The following is a 20620-nucleotide window of genomic DNA, read 5'->3' as shown; positions in this document are numbered from 1 at the left end:
CTCTCTTATAATTGGTGAAAATTAGGTTGGGTTGAACATCCACTGGCCTGTCCACACATCATTCAATCTGTTCCTTCAGAATAATTCATTCCAAGTTAGCAAGCCTGCGACAATGACCTTAAACCAATCACCTAGAAGCATCTCCAGGTTTGGCACTCAGGAAAACTGGCCCTTTCGAAAGGCCTTTTCTAGGGTGGACTGGGCTGTAGCCATTTTGAGGAGGCCCTCTAGAACAATAACCCATCCACTGCACAAGATGACGTTGGAGGTCCCCTGAGGGCAGATAAGGTTCCTCTCCTCGTACCCTCCTCTAGTCCCACCAGCCTCTCCACTGGAAGTCCATCGAGCTTGGAGCACCTTCCCACTAGTTCAAAACTAACCATTTCAAATGGAAAATAAACAGAGAGAGGACAAAAATAGGAAGTAACGTCAAATAGATCACCGAGGCAACTTGTCAACCCTCAGTTGCCTTCCTGATTTCTTTCCTAGCCCTAGCGTCACACCTTCCTTGTCATCAATTTAGCATGTAACATTTTTTTTTAATTAAAATTCAGTATCATTGAACAGGTCATCAAGTGTGAGCAGTATTTTCTTTGTTCTAAAAATCCACATGTAATGAAGCTGCCATTCACAATTGTTTTCCACTGGGCTGCTTATTAAAAAAAATGATTTTCAATGAACAGAAATAGGTGCATTTTCACAGCATGGAGTCCCTCAGGAATGAAAACCTTACCAATCACAGCCCAGCTCCTGGGTGTGCAGTGGAGGGGTGTTGTCAGATGTCAATTTGGGCTGATTGTTTCTGAGGCCATGTGACTGCTATTCTTACGTCCTGTGGTGCATTTTATAGACTGATGTCATCTTTTAGAGATAAATGATTAGATGAATGTTTATAGATGAGTGCACATTCACAGCGTGCTAGAGCCATGGGAGGAGTCCCCACGAAGTCACCAAGAAAGGCTTTCAAAGGGACACAGGGATGGAGACGCTGAGCTGTGGCGTCCGTTGCCTGTGACAGAGGCCTCTGGCACCAGCAGACAAGAACCCTGAGAGTCAGATCCTCAAGTCCCCACCTGGAGAGGGAGCAAAACCCAGACAGCTTCTGCCTCCCACCTCTGGAGGCACCAAAGGCCCCACAGTGGGATCGCAAACCACAGCCCTGTCTGAGTTTTTTGTTTGACTTCAAGACCTGAGACAACACGTGAAAACCTGGTCATTTCTGGCTCTCTTTACCAAATCGAGGAGATCTGCACCTGTGGTATCTACATTTTCTGTGGGTATCTGAGGTGTGGCTTTGCCCCCTGAGACATTTAGGTGGGAGAAAAACTCTTCCTTTTCCTCATTGCCTATAGTTGGTATGGTCCTGGGCAAATCATCTTAGAGCCTCAGTTTTCTCATCTCTATAATGGGATGACCTCAAGGCATGGTTCTGGTGCTCTGTAAGAAAGGCTTGGGAAAGAGCCTAGCACCTGCACAGAGAGGATCTCAGTAAACACTCCTTCCCTGCTGCCTGCATGTCCTCAGGGGCTGCTGGTGTCCTCCAAGGGAAGACAACCAGCCATTCAGTGTGCAAACACCCTGCCTACCATCCTCCTGCTAAAATGGACAAATGCAAGGAGTGAGGACAGAATTACTCAGAAACAAGCGGTTTCCCAGCTGTGGTCTCCAGGCTCTAATAACAAAGGGCTCGGCCCGGACTGGAGGGGAAGCAGGGCTCCTGCGCCACAGAATGGCTGTCAGGACATCTTGGGTTTTTCGGTAACAAATCTCAAATAATTTAGGTTTTTAATTTGCAGCAAATCCGATTCCCTCAACAACATCTGCGGTAAAAGGTTCGGAGCGTGTGTGGAGACCAAGTGTGGAGGGGTTTTTCCTACCCCACCACCAAATCCAGAGTTACCCTCCAAACTGTAATCTTATCAGATGTCACTGGTTCCACATAAACAGATCTGTGTATATTTCCAGTAGTTTCAGCTGAAACCGGTTAAGAACAGATGTGCAAAGCATTGCCCGGCACTGATCCATTTAAATGTATTTTTCCATGAACGGCCTTTTCCCTCTCCCCTTCCTCCGAGGAGGGGGAAACAAGAAAGTGGAACCATCATTAAAGTGGATATTACACGCTTCTGAGCTCCCTGCAACCAGGGTTTGCTGTTGGTTTCCAAACGGCAATTTGGCACACGGGGCTGTGAACACAGTGGGGTGTGCATTTGACGGGCAGTGTTTGCCCTGAGACCACGTGGCTGGGAGGATGGGCCCACTGCTCCGTGGCCAGCCTCCCCCCGATGCTGCGGAAACATGCAGTCCCCCACCCCTCGAAGGCACAAGCACTAAGTTATCCACCTCTCTGATCCTTTAGTTTTTGGGTTTTTTTTTTAGCTTAACACATAAAAGGAGGAGGATATGAAAAAACTCTTACAAGTCAACAATAACAACAATAACAAAACTAAATAATCTAATTTAAAATGAGGGAAAGGAATTCTTTTGAAGTTTTTATTGACTTATTTGACACAGAGAGAGAGTGCTCACAAGCAGAGGGAGCAACGGGCAGAGGGAGAAGCAGGTTCCCTGCTGAGCAGGCAGCCCTATTGCTCCATCCCAGGACCCTGGGATCAGGACTGGAGCAGAAGGCAGGCGCTTAACCAACTGAGCCACCCAGACACCTGGGTGAGGGAGGGAGGGAGGACTTGAATAGACATCTCTCTAAAGATGATATACAAATGGCTAGCAAGCATAGGACAAGAGAGTCACTATCACTAAGAATTAGGAAAACTCAAAAGAAAGCTACAAGGAGGTATCACCTCATACCCATTTAGCGGGCGTATGTGTGTATATAACCAACAGGCCATAACAAAGGCTGGGGAGGGTGTGGAGAAATTGGAGTCCTCCCACATTGCCAGTGGGAATGGAAGATGGTGCCGCTGCTGTGAAAAACAGTAGGGAGGTTCCTCAAAAAATTAAAAATAGAACCAGCATATGATCCAGCAATTCCTGTTCTGAGTATAGTGCCGAAAGAATTGAAAGCAAGATCTCCGAGGGATATTTGCACACTCATGTTCATAGCGGCATCATTTCCAAGAGCCAGAAGACAGAAGCAACCCGAGTGTCCTTCACCAGATGAATGGAGAGGCAGCCGGGCGTCTCCGCACGCGATGGAATGTTACCGTGGAATATCAGCCTAAAAAGGAGGAAAATCTGTCACAGGCCACAAGATATGCGAAACTTGGGAAGACCTTGGGCTGACTGAAATAAACCAGTTGCAAAAGCACAAACGCTGTGCGATTCCACGTATGTGGGATCCCTAGAGTTGTCAAAGTCAGAGAGACAGGAAGGAGACTGGAGGTTGCCAGGGGCTGCGAGGAGAGGAGAATGGCGAGTCACTGTTGCATGGGTAGAGTTTCAGTTTTGCAAAATGAAGAACGTCTAAGATCTGTTGTAAGACAGTGTTCATGTACTTGACCCTCCTGAATCGGACCCTTAAAACGGTTAAGGCAGTAAAGACAAAAATAGGGGGAGAGGGTCTAACCCTGATGCTGATCTCACGGTTGGGAAGAGGGTCCAAGGAGATAAGACACACAGCAGGACTTTGGGCCTGCTGGTTGTGGAGCTTATAACTAAGAGAATGAGATAGGATGGGTGACGTTTTCCCAGGTTGGAATTTCTTTACCACGGTCTACAGCCATCTCCGGGAAGGCCTCCTCTGGGCACTGGGCCTCTTTCTCAGTGCTTGCCTCTGGAGCAGAGCTCCATCTCAGTGGCCCGTGTGTCCCCTGTGGCTGGCACTGGGTGTGGGAGGCGCCTGTCCCACCTTTCAGTGGTCTCTGAGTAGACCCTAAGCTGTGGTTGTTTCCGTTAGGCAGATTTCCATGCACTGACTTTCCCCAGGGCATTGGAAAGAGGGAGGGAGGGAGGTCTTGGGGTTGGGGGCGGGGCGGTGATAGGGCAGGTGTTATGGCAGGTAAGCCTCAGGGGCTCGATGCCAGCTGCAAGAAACAACATGACCTCCAGTTCAAGGTCTGCCGTCACATCACCCCAACGGATCACCAGTAAAACGAGGATAAGGGCAAAATTGGCTTCACACACTCTCAAGATTCTAGATCTTGGTGGGCAGACTCTGTCTCCCTGGAGTTCTGCCCAGCCCCAGGGCACAGTATCTGGGAACCTCAACGTGCCTGGGATGCTTGGTATCTAACAGGGCAGTCTGGGTAGAAAGGTACCACGAGCACCTTTGTGTTTTTCCATGAGCGGGGACCCCGTGGGGATGCGTCCCGGACTCTGACTGCAGTGTGATGTGCTGAGGCCCCAGACAGAGACCCTGACACAGAGATCATTGGCAAGGTGGGTCACCTGACAGGAGGGGACCCTCTTGCAGGGCTTGGTCACCGCAACAGGAAGATGAGCTTGGGAGGTGAGATCAGATTTTTTCAGGGGAAAGCGGAACTGCGGAACTGCGTTTGTCTTAATGAGCAGGAAAGAACAAAATCAAAGCATTCGTTAACACTTCAAAGAGGTTCAAGGAGCACATTTGGTTCCCAATTAGTGTCTCTCCTGGCCAGGCAAGTGTCCGGTGAAGAATCCCATTGTCCTAACCCAGAGGGAGGATGCCAGGGGCTTCTCTTACTGGCTGATACTTGGGGCCTATGAGTGGGGGGTAGGGTTGGGAGGGTAGGAGGGTAAGGGGTGCTCCCTGGCCCAGGTTGGTGGGGGGACTGCTTCCAGGATTGCCAGCCCCATGCAGACCTCTGATCCTCTCAGGCGATACCTCAAATGCTCCGTCCTTGTTTGTGAGAACCTTGATCTTCTCCAGGCTTCTCATATTTCCCACCTGTATTTCTTTCGCTTGATTATTTTCTTGCCTGCGATTCTGGTTGCAGTTTTTTTCTGTCCAGAGGTTCACACTCAAAGGCCGTGATTTCTATAACCAACCCTGGACTTCACAGAAGCAAAAATCAGTAGGTTTAAAACTTGGTTCTTTTATTCATTTGACTCAAACTGATTTGGGGCAACACTTCTGAGCGCAAGCCAGAAACCTCCAAAAAGAGGGCTACCGTCTGGAATCTTGTTGCTCATCTGGAAGACCCGAGAACACTAAGCAAGGGAGTGACATGCTTCTGCCCAGCCAGAAAGATTCTAGCCCAGAGCTGCCCCTGAGAGAGACAGGTCAGACTCCCTCACTCTGTCTCCATCTTCTCCAGAATGCTTCTGGATCCCCTTTGTTTACTCATGTTCCTACCCCCAATTCACCGGTGTTTCAAAATCTACACATTCCCACCCATCCATCACCCTGATTTCCAAAGCATTACAATCAATGATAATTCTCAATTATCTTAATCAATACAGTGATGTTTCCCTAAAAGGACTGACAGCTCAGCCCATGACCTTTCCTTTCAGCCACAAACAAAAGGGGACTTAACAGATGTGTGTGTGTGTGTGCGCACGCGTGCACACACCCACACACTTGAGGGCGCACACAAATGCACACACCCATGCATGGGCACTGAGTGCACGCCTGCCTAATGCACATTCTCTTAATGAAAAACAGGATAAATTACAGAGAATGGCAACCTAATGATTACAAAAAGGTATATGAGGCATAACCCATTAGTGAGCTACATTTTGTTCAAAACTGAGGTACTCAGGCAGAGTAACACGCCTTTGTGCCGGAATGCACTCAGCTGTAGCAATGACTAATAATACAGCCGAGGATCTGCTCACATTTTTCCCCTTTTGTGCCTATTTTCATAAGTTAATAACTCAAGCATGAAATTATTTCAGGCTGAGGACTGGTGGTAAGAACAGGGCAAATGTGTGGGAAACAACTTTTTTGTTGTTGTTGTTACTTAATTTAGTTCGGCTGTTTTTAAGTTAGAGGAGTGGAGATGTCAATGTGCCTTCTCTCCCGCAAGCCCAAGAAAGTTGGGATTTTATTACACAAAGCAAATGTTTAATGACCGCCGATAGGAGTTACTCTTCATACAGGTATATGATATAGTTTTGTTTGGTATAGGTTGGCATGGGGGGGGCGGTATTGGATGAAATTGAATCAGAACATTGTAAGCGACACCATCCTGAATCACATGCCTTCAACTAGGAAACTCCTATCCCACGGGCAAGTCAAACAGCCTGGAGAACAAACAGCTAGCTGCCTTCCACAGCGGGGAGGGGCGTAGGGGTGAAGTCTACTGCTGGGTATCAGTAAATTCCTAGAGCAGTGGAGAGAACAGAAACAAGATGAATAATAGTAATGCCTCTCCTTACAAACTCTGGGGTTTACTAAGCATTTTCCTGCATCCAGAACCAGAGAAAGTCCAACTGCAGGAGACCAGATTTCATTCAAGTCTTTTTAAAAATTCTCTTGCCTCTTCTTTTATTGGGGCAGAAGACTTGGAAAGATACAGAAAAATAAAGAGAATGATGTAAGGAACACCTGAGTAACCACATTCCAGAATTAACAGATGTTACTATTTTCTAAGGATGGCTCTTTTTTTTTTTTAAAGTAAAATAACGGAGTCATCACTGCTAAATTTGTACTTTTTCCTTTACTTCACAGATTGCAAAGTAAGAAGCAGAAGGGGAAAGGACTTGGCTGCCAGCAGCTTGCCCATACTTTATGAATTGGATCTGTAAAGGAGACTCTCAGGTGGATAAGAACAACACCTATTGTCCCATTTTACAGATGACCAGCTAGGGGCCCCCCAGTGGAGATGAATGAGAGCCTCCCCAGCTAAGTCCTATGCTGGGCTCCCCAGACAGAGCAAAAAACAAAGCCCACAGCAGCCCAGACCCCAGCCACAGGGAGTGGTGCAGAGAGCACCTGTGTGAAGGAGAAGCAATTCCCTGTGGCCAGGGTCCGCTTAACCAGGCATGGAATTCAGAAGCAAGTCAGCAAATACTTACGGAGACATTCCATAGAAATACATGTACTTCTAAGGTATATTTTAATCAGTAGCTCAATCATGGATCATTGCCAAAGAAAAGCAAAATACACTGCCATCCTGTGAAATGATGGGACAATTTTTATTTTTACTAGATCACCCCATTTATAAATCTTTGATAAATCCCGCCCCCAGCCCTCCCAAATGGCATCTGAACATGTTGAGAGGTGTTTGTTTGTTTGTTTGTTTAACTGAAGGTGAAATTGAACAAAGGTTTTTGAGTGCCTTGTGCTTGCCTCAAACTGCTCGGGCTCCAGCTCTGTGCTAAACTTCAGCTAAGCCCAGCTTGGAGCTGCAACAGGTTCCGCAAAGCCCCGCGCGCCCCACAGGAGCCGGCTCGGGTCCACCAGCTGCAATCCGGGAGAGCAGACTCTAAAAATACCGAGCTCTGCAGACTCACGCCGGGCTCCTGGGGGGCTTCTAGACTGACAGCGCTGCTTACCCTGCAACAATGGGCTCAAAGACGCCAAACCAAAACAAAACAATCCGCATGTCTTCCAGTGGTTTGATTGGCGCTCTAGAGAGTTTCCCTGGCCGTTTCAGAGTCTTGGAACTCCCCAGCACTGGTTTGAGAAAGAGGCAGCAAAGCGGAGCGAGCAGGCTTGCTTTGGCAGGGTCTGGGGCTCCCGCGGCCACGGTCACCGTGACGCAGCGCCCCATCCCGGCGCTCGCTGGCGGACACACGACGGGTCTCCCCGGACCGCACGCCCACCCCAGCTGCCTTCCTCCGCCCATCCCCAGAGGGCAAGAGGCGGGACGGGAAACTGTGAACTTCACAGTTCGCACATTTAAGGGAGAAAACTGTCCAGAGCACCTGAAACGGAGCCCACACAGCCTCGGGTGCGCGGGGTCTCTCGGCCCAGATGTGTGCAAAGGCTTGCCTGGGCGATTTGCAGAAGGATGCTTGGGGGTTGGGGGAGGGGGGAGCGTGGGGAAGTAACTTCTCCTAGAGAGTGTCCTCTCCTCCCAGGCCTCACGGGGAGAACTTCCAAAGACAGAAAGACCACAGGGTTCCTGGTACTGGGGCTTTGACTTTATCAGCAGAGAGCAGATTCTTCCTGGCCAGAGTCTGGGCCCTTCCTCTGACTGCAAAGGCAGAGAGACACCAGCAGACAGAAACTTGCTCGCTGGAGCGGGAGCTGACTCACACCCACAGTTGTCTTTAATCCTCCAAAAGTTGTCTAGACGAGAGAGTCCTGATGCTTTCTGCCTTCTCTTTCTTTTAATCCGGCCCTGTGTCACCCTTCAAGACACCTCCAGTCCACGGAGAAGAGGATGGGCGGTCTTGAACACACCAAACCAATTCACAGTCTGGTGTCTTAAATTAAAAAGCAGAACAAAACAGCAAGAGTGTTTCTAAACTAGATCAACTCCAGTTGGCTTGAAGGGAAAAGCTCACTACGGCTGGAGGAGACTGGTGTGACAAAAGAAATTGGGCAAAAGAAATTGGGGCAGGAAGAAATTAATCTGTGATTCTTTGAATGGGGTTTGGCAAAATTTGTTTAATGACAGCCCCATCGTTTCTAAAAACCCATGAGCAGCATGGTTCCAGTTCCAGCGGTTCCAGTGGGTTCCAGTTGCCCCACGTCCTCGTTATGCTTATTGTGGTCAGTCTCTTTCACTGTAGTCATCCTAATGGTTGCATTGTGATCTCTCTTGAAAACAATTTGCATCACTTCTTTCTAATTCATAGATCTATGGTGATATATCTATGTAAATATTTTAGCCATTTCTTCATTGGATTGTTTGATTTCTTATTATTGGGTTTGGGGAGTTCTTTATATAAAATGGATACAAGCCCCTTATTAAATATATGATTTGCACGTGTTTTCTCCTATTTGTAGCTCATCTTTTCATTTCCTTTTGTTTTTAATTTTGAAGGAGTCCAATAGATCACTTTTTTTTCTTTTATGTATCATGCCTTTGATATATCTAAGAAATCTTTGCCTAGCCCAAAGTCTTAAAGATTTTCTTCTGTTTTCTTCCAGAAGCTGTGGTTATTTCAACCTATGATGACCCGTTTTGAGTTGGTTTTTCTGCATGGCATGAGGTAGGGATCGAAGCTCACTTTTTTTGCCTGTGGATAGCCCCGTGTTCCCCCAGCATTTGTTGAAAAGACTACCATTTCTCCCTCCCCGCATTGCTTTCGACTTTTTTCAAAAATTAGTTGTTCATACAGGACTGGATCTGTTTAGTCTCGGTTCTGACGTTCCACTAATGTCTGTGCTCATGTTTACTCCACTGGTTTGATTATTGTCACTTTATAATAAGTCTTGAAATCCCACAGTGTTAGTTCTCCAACCTTGTTCCTCCTTTGCAAAGTTGTTTTGACTATTCTAAGCCCTTTGCATTTCCATATGAGTTTTAGAAGAAGTTTGTCAATTTCTACAAAAGTCCCTGTTGAGATTTTTCCCAGAATCACATTGACGTTACAGATCAATTTGGTGAGAATGTATACCTTAAAAATACTGCTTCTGACCCATGAACACAGTCTCTCTCTCTCTCTCTGTCTCTACTTAGGTCCTCTTTCATTTCTTCTAGCAATGTTTTATAATTTTTTATGTGTAGATCTTGTCCACCTTTTGTCAGATTCCGTCTAATTATTTTATACTTTCTGATACTATTGTAAATAGTACTTTTAAAATTTCAATTTCCAATGATTCACTGCAAATATACAGCAATGCAAGTGATTTTTATGAATTAATCTTGTATCCTGTATCTTTACTAAAGTTACTTTTTTAGTTCTAGGGGCTTTTTAGTTCTTCTGGATTTTCTATGTAGACTCTTGCCAATAAAAACAGCTTTCCTTTTCTATTTCCAACCTGGATCTTTGGATTTCTTTTTCTTGCCATATTACACTGGATAGAGTCTTTAGGACAGTGTGGAATAGAGTCTATGATAATTTCTGATCTCAGAAGGGAAAGCATTCAGTCTTTCATCATTAAGAATGATGCTAACGGGGCGTCTGGGTGGCTCAGTGGGTTGGGCACCCAACTTTTGGTTTCAGCTCAGGTAATACTCTCATGGGTTATGAGATCAAAAGCCACGTTGGGATCTGCACTAAGTCCAGAGTCTGCTTGAAAGATTCTCTCCCCCTGCCTGCGTATTTTTTCTCTTTCTCTCTCAAATAAATGAATAAGCCTTTAAAAAATAAAACAAGAAAGGGATTATTGTAACTATAGGAACTATAGGGGCACCTGGTTGGCTCAGTTGGTAGAGCATCTGACTCTCGATCTCTGGGCTGTGAGTTCAAGTCCCATGTTGGGCATGGAGCCTACTTTTAAAAAAATGATTTTAGCCATACATTTTTAGTGGATGTCCGTTATCAGGTTGAGGAAGTTCCCATCTCCTCTTAGTTGGCTAAGAGTTTTTATCTGGAATATTTGTTGGATTTTATCAGATGATTTCTCTGCACTTACTGAGACTTACCACAGTTTACGAGTGTCACCATTTGACAAGTTTGAGTGAAGTGTGGAAAATTTACCTCTCTGTATGTCACTGTACCCACTGTTTATAATAGTCCATTGTCTCAGATATTTCTTCTACATACTTTTAGAATCCCATTAGATGGTGTTAACGGTTTTTGCCTCAATCCTCAACACAATTTTGAAAACTCAAGAGGAAAATGAAAAGCTCTTGTAGTGACCAATATTACTAACACTGTTCCTTATCTTCTTTCTTCCTTACTGATGCTCCAATACTCTTTCTTTTATTGTTTCCTTCTCTGTTTAGAAAAATTCTTTGAGTGGCATCTGGGTGGCTCAGTGGGTTAAGCACCTGCCTTTAGCTCAGGTCATGATGGGCTCAAGCCCAGGTCGGGCTCCCTGCTCAGCAGGGAACCTGCTTTTCCCTCTGCCCCTTCCCCTGCTCCTGCTCGCTCACTCTCTGTCAAATAAATAAATAACATCTTTAAAAAAGAAAGAAAGAAAGAAAAACTCTTTTAGCAGGGCAGCTAGGTGACTCAGTCAGTTAAGCATCTGCCTTTGGCTCAGGTGATGATCTAAGGTCCTGGGATGGAGTCAAGCATTGGGCTCCCTGCTCAGCAGGGAGCCTACTTTTCCCTCTCCCTCTGTAGCACCACCCCTCCCCCACCCCCATCTTTCTCAAATAAATAAATAAAATCTTTCAAAAAATTAAATCTTTTTTAAAAAAAGAAAGAAAAACTCCTTTAACCATTCTTATTCTATATGTCTGTTGGTGACAAATATTCTTGGGTTTTTGGAGAATGCTTTGATTTCCCTCTCATTCCTGAAGGATCTTTTCACGAGAAAGGACCTTTCAGCTGGTTGTAGGATTCTGAGCTGGCCACTTCAACACTGCAACACTCTGGCCTCCATGTTTCTCATAACAATTTTCTGTCATTCACATTTCTTCCCCTCTCCTCCCCTACAGGTGGAGTGTCATTCCCCTTTGTTTGCAATGTATGTTCTTTTCCCTCTGTTTGTCAGAAGTTTGTGATGTGCCCTGATATGGATTTCTTTGGGTTTATCCTGTTTGATATCTTGGCTTCTTAGATATGTGGTTTTATGGTTTTTGCCACATTTGGGAAGTTTTAAGCCATTACTTAATTGAGCACTTTTTCAGTTCTGCCCTCGTTTCTTCTCCTTTCAGAACTCCAGTGTCATGGAAGTTAGATCTTTTGGCATAGCACCACATACCCCGGAAGCTCTTGTTACTTTTTTCTCTGGCTCATTTTCTTCTCTCTGTTGTCCAGAATGGCTATGGAACAGTGTCCTATCTTTGAGTTCACTGTTTTGCTGTGATACTGCGGGTGAGCACCTCCATTCAGGCAGGGTTTTTGTTATTGTTTTGGTTACTATATTTTTCAGTTCTAAAACTTCCACTGGGTTCTTCTTTCTCTTTTAACTTTCTTGCCCAGGAACAAATTGTCATTTGTTTCAAGAGTATTTGTCATTACTCTTTGAAACATTTTTATGGCAGTTGCTTTAAAATGTTCGTCAGATCATCCTAACATCTCGGTCATCTTGGGATTAGCATTTATGGGTTATTTTCATTCAATTTGAGATCCTCCTCATTGTTGGTATGAGGAGTGATTTTCTATTGAAAACTTGGCATTTCAAATATTGTGTCACAAGATGCTGGATATTATTTTAACCATCTGTGTCAGGTGGCTTCCTCTGGGGAAGGGAAAATGGTTGGTGGCAGTGAGGTGGGAAGTCCAGGTTCCCTACTTGGAATCTGTTGACAGAGGTAAAAGTAAAAGAGGCCTCTCCCTTATGGCTGGGTGGGGATAGAAGTTCTGGCTCCCCACAGGGCCTCCACTGATAACTGCTTCAAATGGAGGATCGGAGTGCCCTGTTGTGACTCCCCACATGGCCTTGTTATCACTCAAAAAGGGAGAGAGCTTCTTGTGATACCACCCATGGGGAGAGCCTCGTCTCTGCCAGGGCAGGGTGTGAACATCCAAGCTCCCCACATGATCTCCACTGACCAAGGAGAGAAGCTTGTTAACTCCACAGGTGAACATCTCAGCCCCCCTGCTCAGCCTTCTCAGACACCATCCTGGGGTGGGAGAAGTCAAAAGATGGGAAAAGAATGAAACTTGGTGGTGGGACATCTGCCTACATGTCCTCCTCACCTCATCACATTTCTCACCACACATACCTCCTTAGCAGAGCTATGCAAACACTGGCCAGGGAGCTGGGTAGGTTTTATCTCTTTTATCTTTCACACCCACCCTGTGGGGTAGGCAGCAGTTCAACGCTCTCTATCTTACAGATCGGGAACTGGAGGCAGGGAGGTTGAGTAATTTGACCAAGGGTAGCATGAGTCTAAAGCAGAGTTCTCAGCTGGGTCTGAGTCCGATGTCCTTGCTTTGTGGCCACCACGTGTTACTATTCACTGAATTCTGAATAGAGGGAATGCGTGCCCTTTGGGGATATGAGTTTCCAAAGGTCAGAAGGAAGGACCCAGAGAAAGGCTAGAGATTGTCTCCACGGGTGGCCGTGGACCTGCATAGTTCAAGAGAAATCTTCTATGCAGTTGCATGGAAGGAGCTGGGACTCCAGAATTGGAAAAACCTGGGTTCAAACCAGAATCCACACAAATCCCACCGACGGCAGGAATTTGGGCAAGCTGTGTAAGCCCTCCAAGCTTCTGTTCTCCCATCTGCACGGTGGCATGATGATGGTGTCTCTTCCAAGCTTCCTGGAGCATACAGGGAGGTAACACACACAGAACGCCTGGGCAGTGACAGGCCACAGCACTTGCCACATAGGTCTGGCTTTTGATTTTATTTGCTATTGCTCTGGAAAGTGGCAGGCACTACAGACCCAGAAACCTCAGCTCACTGGACGGACGATACCATGCTATAGGGCAGGGGCAGCCCAGAGCTTTTCCAGAAGTTGGGAAGCCGAACAGAGTCCAAGACCTCATAGGAGACTCTTTGCTGGGACCCAGGCTCCCTGCATTGGTGGGACTGAGGGCCTTGCTACCTGGAGAGGCCATCCCCTGTCTCTGCTCTGGTGGCTGTGGTGGTTCCCGCCAGGGAGGGAGCCACAGTTCCCGCTGGCTCTCAGAAGGCTTTCCAGCTGCCATCTTGGGGAACGTGTCTCTCCACCCCGGAGGGAAGTGGGTGGTGGAGAAAGGAGGCGAGTGGTGGAGCTGGGCTTTATGAACACTAGGGTCTTAGCTCCAGTGGGCTTTTGCCACCGACCCCGAGCCAGGGCTGGCGTCAGGAGTTCTGGTGCGCTGCATGCTCACTGCACCCACAAGATGTATTTGCCAACTTATTATAAACAGATGACATTTCTCATCCTAACGTGGCCGTTGGCCACCTGCCCATGAATTTTAGCCTCCAGGAGAAAAACAATTGCTTAAGCTGAGCATTCACTACTTTTACTTTCCACACGCTGCTCAGGGTTCCTTCCGGTTCCCAGCACACACAGCCACACGTATACACACACGCGTACGTGCAGCCACACACGTGTCTTCCCAGGGACACACCAGTCGTGCGCCCACTGACCCCCTACCTCTCTGCTCTTCCGACTCACATGTGGAGTTTGGGAGTGTCGTGCCTGCTGAGATGGCTGTGGAGAAATATTTTGGCTTTTCAGGAAAAACCCTCTGTGTGTTACCATACATTTTCACATTTAATAAACACACCCTGGCTTCTGCTTCCAGACTCTTCTTCCCCACCCCACCCCCTGAGAGATAAATGCTTTAATAGCCCACTTTATTGGTTAACGTCCAACCTGCCTTTTACATGAGGCTGCTGAGGCCCACGGAAGGGAGGCCACTTCATCGACGTTCCTAGTAGGTTAGGGAGTGACAGAGGTTCTCCAGCCCCACTGCAAGCACCGACACCATCGTGAGGGGACCCTTTCAGCCACCCCGTCTCCTTGAGGTTGACCAGAAATGATGACTAGAGATTCAAAGATCCAGCCAAACCAGACCCAGAGGAGCCCTGGGCAGTGGGACTCAGGCTAATTCATGTCAACCTGAGTGCAAGTGATTTCGTAAGAGAAAGTCAGGTGTAGGCTTGCACACAATTCCCTCTTTGCCTTTCCAGAATCCCATCCGGCTTCCTTCCCCGCTCCTGTCCACGTTTCTAGTTCCTCCCTCCTGCTCTGTCTCTGTCTCTTTCTCTCCTTCCTCCTTTCAGAAAGTACCGACCCCTCATCTTCCCCTTTCCTCAGGCCAAGCTTATGACCCCACATGGGCCTATGGAGTTCTTTCCTCCAGAGCCAGGCAAGTGGGCCCAAAACAATGTCCAGGCTGTGCCCCTTGGGGGTCCTACATCAAAGATGCAGGAGACAGCTGTCTCCCTGCCCCCTGATAGGTCCGCAGCCCATCTCTCCCAGCAATGTCTCTCCCCAGGGAGACAGCCCGGGGTGCCTCTGCAGACACCCAGACATTCAGATCCTGCAGGGCTGGTGGCCCGTTTCTCTGGCCCTTTCTTTGTGTAAAAAGTCCACTAGGCAGGCCAGTCTGGGAAGGGGATTCTAGTCAGACCATGGAACAGATGTGTGTGAATACAGGGAGGTGTCTCTACTTGTCTGATGCCTGTGCGTTTGTGGCACATGCACGGGCACACTCACACATGCACACTCATGGCACATGTGCCCGCATTCACACACGCGTGTGCATGCCCGCGCCAGTAGGCTCGTCCACAGGGGAGCTGCTCTGGGCCTTTCGTTTGGCTTGTCGTTAGCTCAGAACCGTCTCTACCTGGCAGCTTGTCAGATTGGTCTCTGCTGAGGTTCCCTCTGTTTGCACCCACCTGCAGCCCTCCTCTCGTTAGGCCCAGAGAGGGCCTCAATGAGACCTAAACCCTTCCAGAGGTCCCAGGACAGCCATCAGCTCCTGTGCCCAGAGAGTGCACTCCAAACATCCACGGGGCAGCTGGCCAGGCCCTTCAGTGCCAAGGTGACACTGTCCTTCCCAGAGTGACAGCTGGGAGCTTGCTCCTGCCAGCCCCCTCTGTGACACGAGAAAAGAGTCTGTTCTCCACTCGGGGCCCTATCCCCGGAGCCAAGGAGCTGAGTGCCAGGCCAGCATACCAGGGACTTGGCACGAGGGTGTCACCCACAACTGCTGTAATTCAAAAGACAGACTCTGAGGTCAGACACTGGAGTGTGTGACACTGTGACAGAGTGCATAGCCACAGCAGAAGCAGGGCCCTCCCTGGAAATGCCCCCCCCGACCCCGCCTCTGCAGGTCCAGTGTCAGGAGAGTCCACGTTTAATTGCATTGGGGCAAGAAGGGAGAACCGTGGAGTTTTATGGCAAACCTGCCCGGAGGAGGCGGTGCCCTGGGCAGATGTTCCCTCGCCTTCCGCCACACGTCCAAGTACCTAGTGGGCACCAGCAACTGCAAATTTGTTTTTAGTTATTTGAAATTTACAAACGTGTTCTCCTCTGCCTGCCTCCAAAAGGATTTTGAGAACCTATAAGATCCATCATTAATGTGTACTAATTAATGCACAACAGGGTGACGACTTCAGGGCAGGGGAGTGGCTGAGAGCAGGCCTCAGATGGGGGCAAGGAGCATACCTCCCATCACCGGCAGCTGAGCCAGCGGGACCCTCCCCACCCCCGACCCCACTGTCTTCACAACTCAGACTTCAGGCTGAGCAGTGGTGACCAAACCAGGAGGTGGGGTTGGGCAGGGGATGGCCTCAGTGATGACCTGGGCACACCCTTGCCGTATCTGGCTGTCCCTGGGATGCAAGAAGAATAGGGATACTTCACTTTTTCAAGTTTAGAAAGTATGTTTAATAGTTAACGGTTGAACGTGGTACAAAATATAAAAGGTCTGAGCGTGGGTGGCTCAGATGGTTGAGCGTCTGCCTTCGGCTCAGGTCACAATACTGCGATCCTGGGATGGAGCCCCACATTGGGCTCCCTGCTCCGTGGGGGGCCTACTTCTCCCTCTCTCTCTGCACCTCCCCCTGCTCGTGTTCTCGATCTCGATCTCAAATAAATAAATAAAACCTTAAAACATACACACACACAAAATGTAAAAGATTAGACCAGTGTATGCAGAAGAGCCCCTCTTGCTGCTACCCCTCAAGACCCCTGGATTTCTTCTCCAGAAGCGCCCCCCAACCTTACCAGACTCCCAGGGATCCACTCGCCGCACACACAGGCTGTGCCTACATTTTGTTACGTAAAGGTTAGCGTACTGTCCTAGTTCACTTAACCAGCTGCAGAATGTCAGACGTTTGGATGGTGTCCAGTCTTTGGCAAACACAGGCGACGCTGCCGAAGAGCCTTTACTCATGCGCCGGGCTCACAACCCGCAACAGCACGGTCCGATGAATTCTCAGAGCCGCGGTTCACCAGGAAAGGGACAAGCGCGTTTGTAGCTGGGAAGGATGTTGCCAAATTGCCCTCCCCTAAAACTGTCCTGCTTTACAGACATCAAGGATGCCTTCGAGCTCCTGTCATGTTTCTGAACACGGCGCGTGATCAGAATGGGACAGCCCGAGCGATGATAAATGGCATCTCGGTGTCAATGTAAATTGCATTTCTCTTCCCACAGGTGATGCTGAGCGGCTCTTCGGATGCCTTAGGGCCATTCCTACAGGAGCCCCACGCCTACAGCTCGCCAGTCCCCATCCTTCGCCCATTCGTCGATGTGTTGGCCTTTGCTTGATGGATAGGAATCTGTGTGCATTGGGGATAGTCACACTTTACCTGTGAGATTAGTCAAAATAGTTTTTCCCAGTTTGACATTTGCCTTTTGGGCTGGTTTACGGTAGGGTTGGCCCCAGAGAGAAAACTTGATTTTTATATAGTCATTTTCATCAATTCTTTCCATTTGGGGTTTTATGTTTTGTGTTTCTGCTAAGGCATTCCTCCTTCTGATGTGAAAAGGTAAAAAATATCATTTTATTTTAAAACTTTTATGGGTTTTTTTTTAACATTTCAATAGTAGGCCTATGTAGATTTTGTTTGGACAGGTCATTGAAATATGGATTCACCTTTTTTTTTCCAGATGGCTCCCCCGTCCTGTCATTCAAGTACTATTTCTTTCTTTCCTTCTTTTCTTTAAGACTTTATTTATTTGAGAGTGAGAGAGAGAGAGAGCGCGCGCACAAGCAGAGGGAGGGACAGAGGGAGAGGGAGAAGCAGACTCCCTGCTAAGCAGGGAGTCCAAACCAGGGCTTGATCCCGGGGCCCTGAGATCATGACCTGAGCCAAAGGCAGACACTTAAACCACTGAGCCACCCAGGTGTCCCCCAGCACTTTCTCTTGAATAAGCCACCTTTCCCCACTGATCAGAAATGCCTCCTTTCTCCTCTCACAGAGACTTTGTTGCACTTGCCTTTCCTCTCGACTTTCCACTCTGAGGAGCAGAAATGCTTTTAAATGAGCATAATACAGAGGCTTAGAACTGCAGGCCAGAAAACTTCCCAAAAGGTAAAACATCCTTTTACCCTCTGGTTTAAAACACAGAGAAAAATGGTCTTCGCTTTAGAAAATACAACCTTCTCTGTTTGCTCAACTTCTCCTTCTGTCATCTGTAAACCCTCCTCCCCCACCTTTGTCTTGCAGGCAGGCCCCGGGGGCCAGAAGGGGAGCATTCAGTCTGCTTGCCCTGCATAAAAGTCCAGACACTTGGGCTGTGAGGGAAGGAACCCAACTCGGAGTAGCTGGGAAAGAAACGTGTGGGTCACCGTGAAAAGTGCAGGACCGGCTTGACTCCATGATGTCAACAGGACTAGGTCTCAGTCACCCCGTCTCTCTTGAGGGGGACTCTCCACCAGAGGTGGCTGTGAGTTGGCTGCTAGCAGTTTAGCTCAAAGACTGTCCTCTCAGCAGCCCATGTGACAGACATGGGAATGGCATGATGGGACCATCTGCCCATCCTGGACTGGTCACTGGACGTGGGGTGTGCTGGTTCGTGGTTCCGGGTCACTGGTCCAGGCAGTCCACCAAAATGGTGCAGGCTGGTCCTGGAAGGACGCTGGTGCCAGAGAAGGGGGAGCAGATCCTTAATGGAGGTCACAGCAGGTGTGCCCCACGCCGTGTTTTTTCCCTGACTTTCTACACCTTCGTTCTTCTTTCCTGGAAGTATAAGATACAGCTGTTGTCCTCCTGAACTTGTCACCCTGGTCAAGCGACTTCACTTCAAGCCTCAGATGAAGATGTGAGGCTTAACTAAAATAACAGACCTCAACTATCTGTCACCTTGTGCCCAGCAACTCACTGCTCATTGGCTCAACTAGGTTAAAAGGTTCTGATCACAGGGCCCCGGGACAGAAAGAGCTGGCCTCCCTCTGCAGGTCCAGGTGTGACCCAGCAGCAGAGGAAAAAACAAAAAACAAACAAACAAACAAAAATCAAACAAGAAGAAGAAGAAGGAGAAGAAAGAGAAAGAGGACAAAGGGAAGGGAAAGGAGAAGGAGAAAAATGAGGAGAAGGAAGAGGAAGGAGAAAATTGGCAGGTGAAAGACAGGCAGGAAGAGCAAGTAAAAGGCCAAATGACACCATCAGAAGATACCGTGATGGCCCAAGGACAACCTATTATAAGCTGCAGCCACCAGGGAAAAAGAATCCGAGGACTCTGCCACCCTAGCTGAAGGAGGGGCAAATGGAGACCAGACCCTTTGAGCATTAAATCCTCTCCCCTTGCCCAGCCTCTGTGACAATTCTCATTGAAAATAACCCAGAAATAAGTTTTGATGGCATGTGTTGCTAATGCAAATGCACCCACGTTTGCATTTTTCGTTCTGAATAATATTTTACTAGTGAACCTCTCTTAGGCCATTACCCTATTTCTATTCTCTCATTTACTAATTTTATCCAGGACGTAATGTGCCCAACTAAGAGACTACGTTTTTCAGGCCCCTTTGCTGGTCACTGCAGCCATGTGACTAATTTCTAACCAATGAGATATAAGCAGAAGTATGGGATTAATGAGAAGGTAAGTTAAAAGGAACTAGCTCAGGGTGCTTGGGTGGCTTAGTCGGTTGAGTGACTGCCATCAGCTCAGGTCATGAACCTGGGGTCCTGGGATCAACCCAACCTTGGGCTCTGCTCAGTGAGGAGTCTGCTTCTCCTGCTTGTGTTCTCTCTCTGTGTTAAATAAATTTTAAAATCTTTTAAAAAATAATAAAATAAAAAAGGAACTAACTCAGTTATGCAGATATTCTCTTCCTCCTTCATTAGGACAGTAGATGTGAGAGCAGGAACTCCTGCAGCTTCCTTGTGACTTTGAGAGTAGAAACCAGGGCCAGGGTAGTGGAATAGAAAGACAAGAAGAAACAAGCTCTTTAAGACTTTTCTACGGGTATATAAACACTTATGTTTATGCTTCTGTCTTTTGGTATTTTCTGCTAAATGCAGCTAAATACAATCCTAACTTGAAACATATGATTCATCCCTTAGCAGCCTTTCTGATTACCCTTGGCTGATCTTCACCTTCTGGAGGAGTAGAAATGTGTGTGTGCCAGTATCCTAATAGTTTTGGCCTCCTCCAGACCTGAGAAGAGTTCCCATGGAATTTGGACCCCACGGGGCCCTAGGGAGGTGTGTCCTTTTCTGGGCTACTTCTCTCTGGTGAAACAAAGGCACTTTCTCTTTGCACTAGGGAAGGATTCAAGACTCACTGATCTATATTATCAAATCTTGCAATTCATGTGATTTATTTCGCAGTGCTGGGTCCTGTTTGGTAAAAATGAACCACAGTCATTTTACTAGATCTTTAAAGAAAACTTTTGTCAGGGGCACCTGGGTGGCTCAGTGGTTGGGCCACTGCCTTCGGCTCAGGTCATGATCTCAGGGTTCTGGGATCCAGCCCCGAATCGGGCTCTCTGCTCAGCAGGGAGCCTGCTTCCTTCCCCTCTCTCTGCCTGCCTCTCTGCCTACTTGTGATCTCTCTCTGTCAAATAAATTAAAAATCTTTAAAAAAAAAAAAAGAAAAGAAAACTTTTGTCAAACGGTAACTTACAGCAGATGTCTGATTCTGCTTGTAATAGTTTATAGTTGACCAATCACTTTCTGTGCCTTATAACCACACTCCCATCACCACACATACACACCTCAACAGAACAGGATGGCTGTACCAGTTGCCCCAGAACCTGGGACTCAGTTACTCCGTGATCATCAGACTGGTCCTGCCCTGGGTCAGACCAAGTGATGGGGACAAAATATTTTAGAAATCCTTCCTAGAATGGTCATGTTTTTAGAATAAAGTATTGAAAACACTATCCTGAC

The 20620-nt window shown here is 47.6% G+C and overlaps 1 long non-coding RNA gene across 2 annotated transcripts in view; it reads left to right on the top strand.

Annotated features, from left to right (window-relative positions):
- Positions 1–19412, top strand: part of LOC123925454 — a 124706-nt gene extending 105294 nt beyond the window's left edge. The window contains exons 2-5 of one of the 2 annotated variants that reach the window (XR_006815018.1): positions 8924–8985; positions 16941–17097; positions 17709–17821; positions 17957–19412. This is a non-coding gene — a long non-coding RNA (uncharacterized LOC123925454). The remainder of the gene's footprint in view (positions 1–8923; positions 8986–16940; positions 17098–17708; positions 17822–17956) is intronic. The other variant, XR_006815017.1, reaches the window with a different exon arrangement.
- Positions 19413–20620: the final 1208 nt, after the last annotated feature.

This window comes from Meles meles, chromosome 15 (genome assembly GCF_922984935.1).
Source record: "Meles meles chromosome 15, mMelMel3.1 paternal haplotype, whole genome shotgun sequence".
In the NCBI taxonomy this organism is placed as follows: domain Eukaryota; kingdom Metazoa; phylum Chordata; class Mammalia; order Carnivora; family Mustelidae; genus Meles; species Meles meles.
This window is presented reverse-complemented; position numbering and strand designations above follow the sequence as displayed.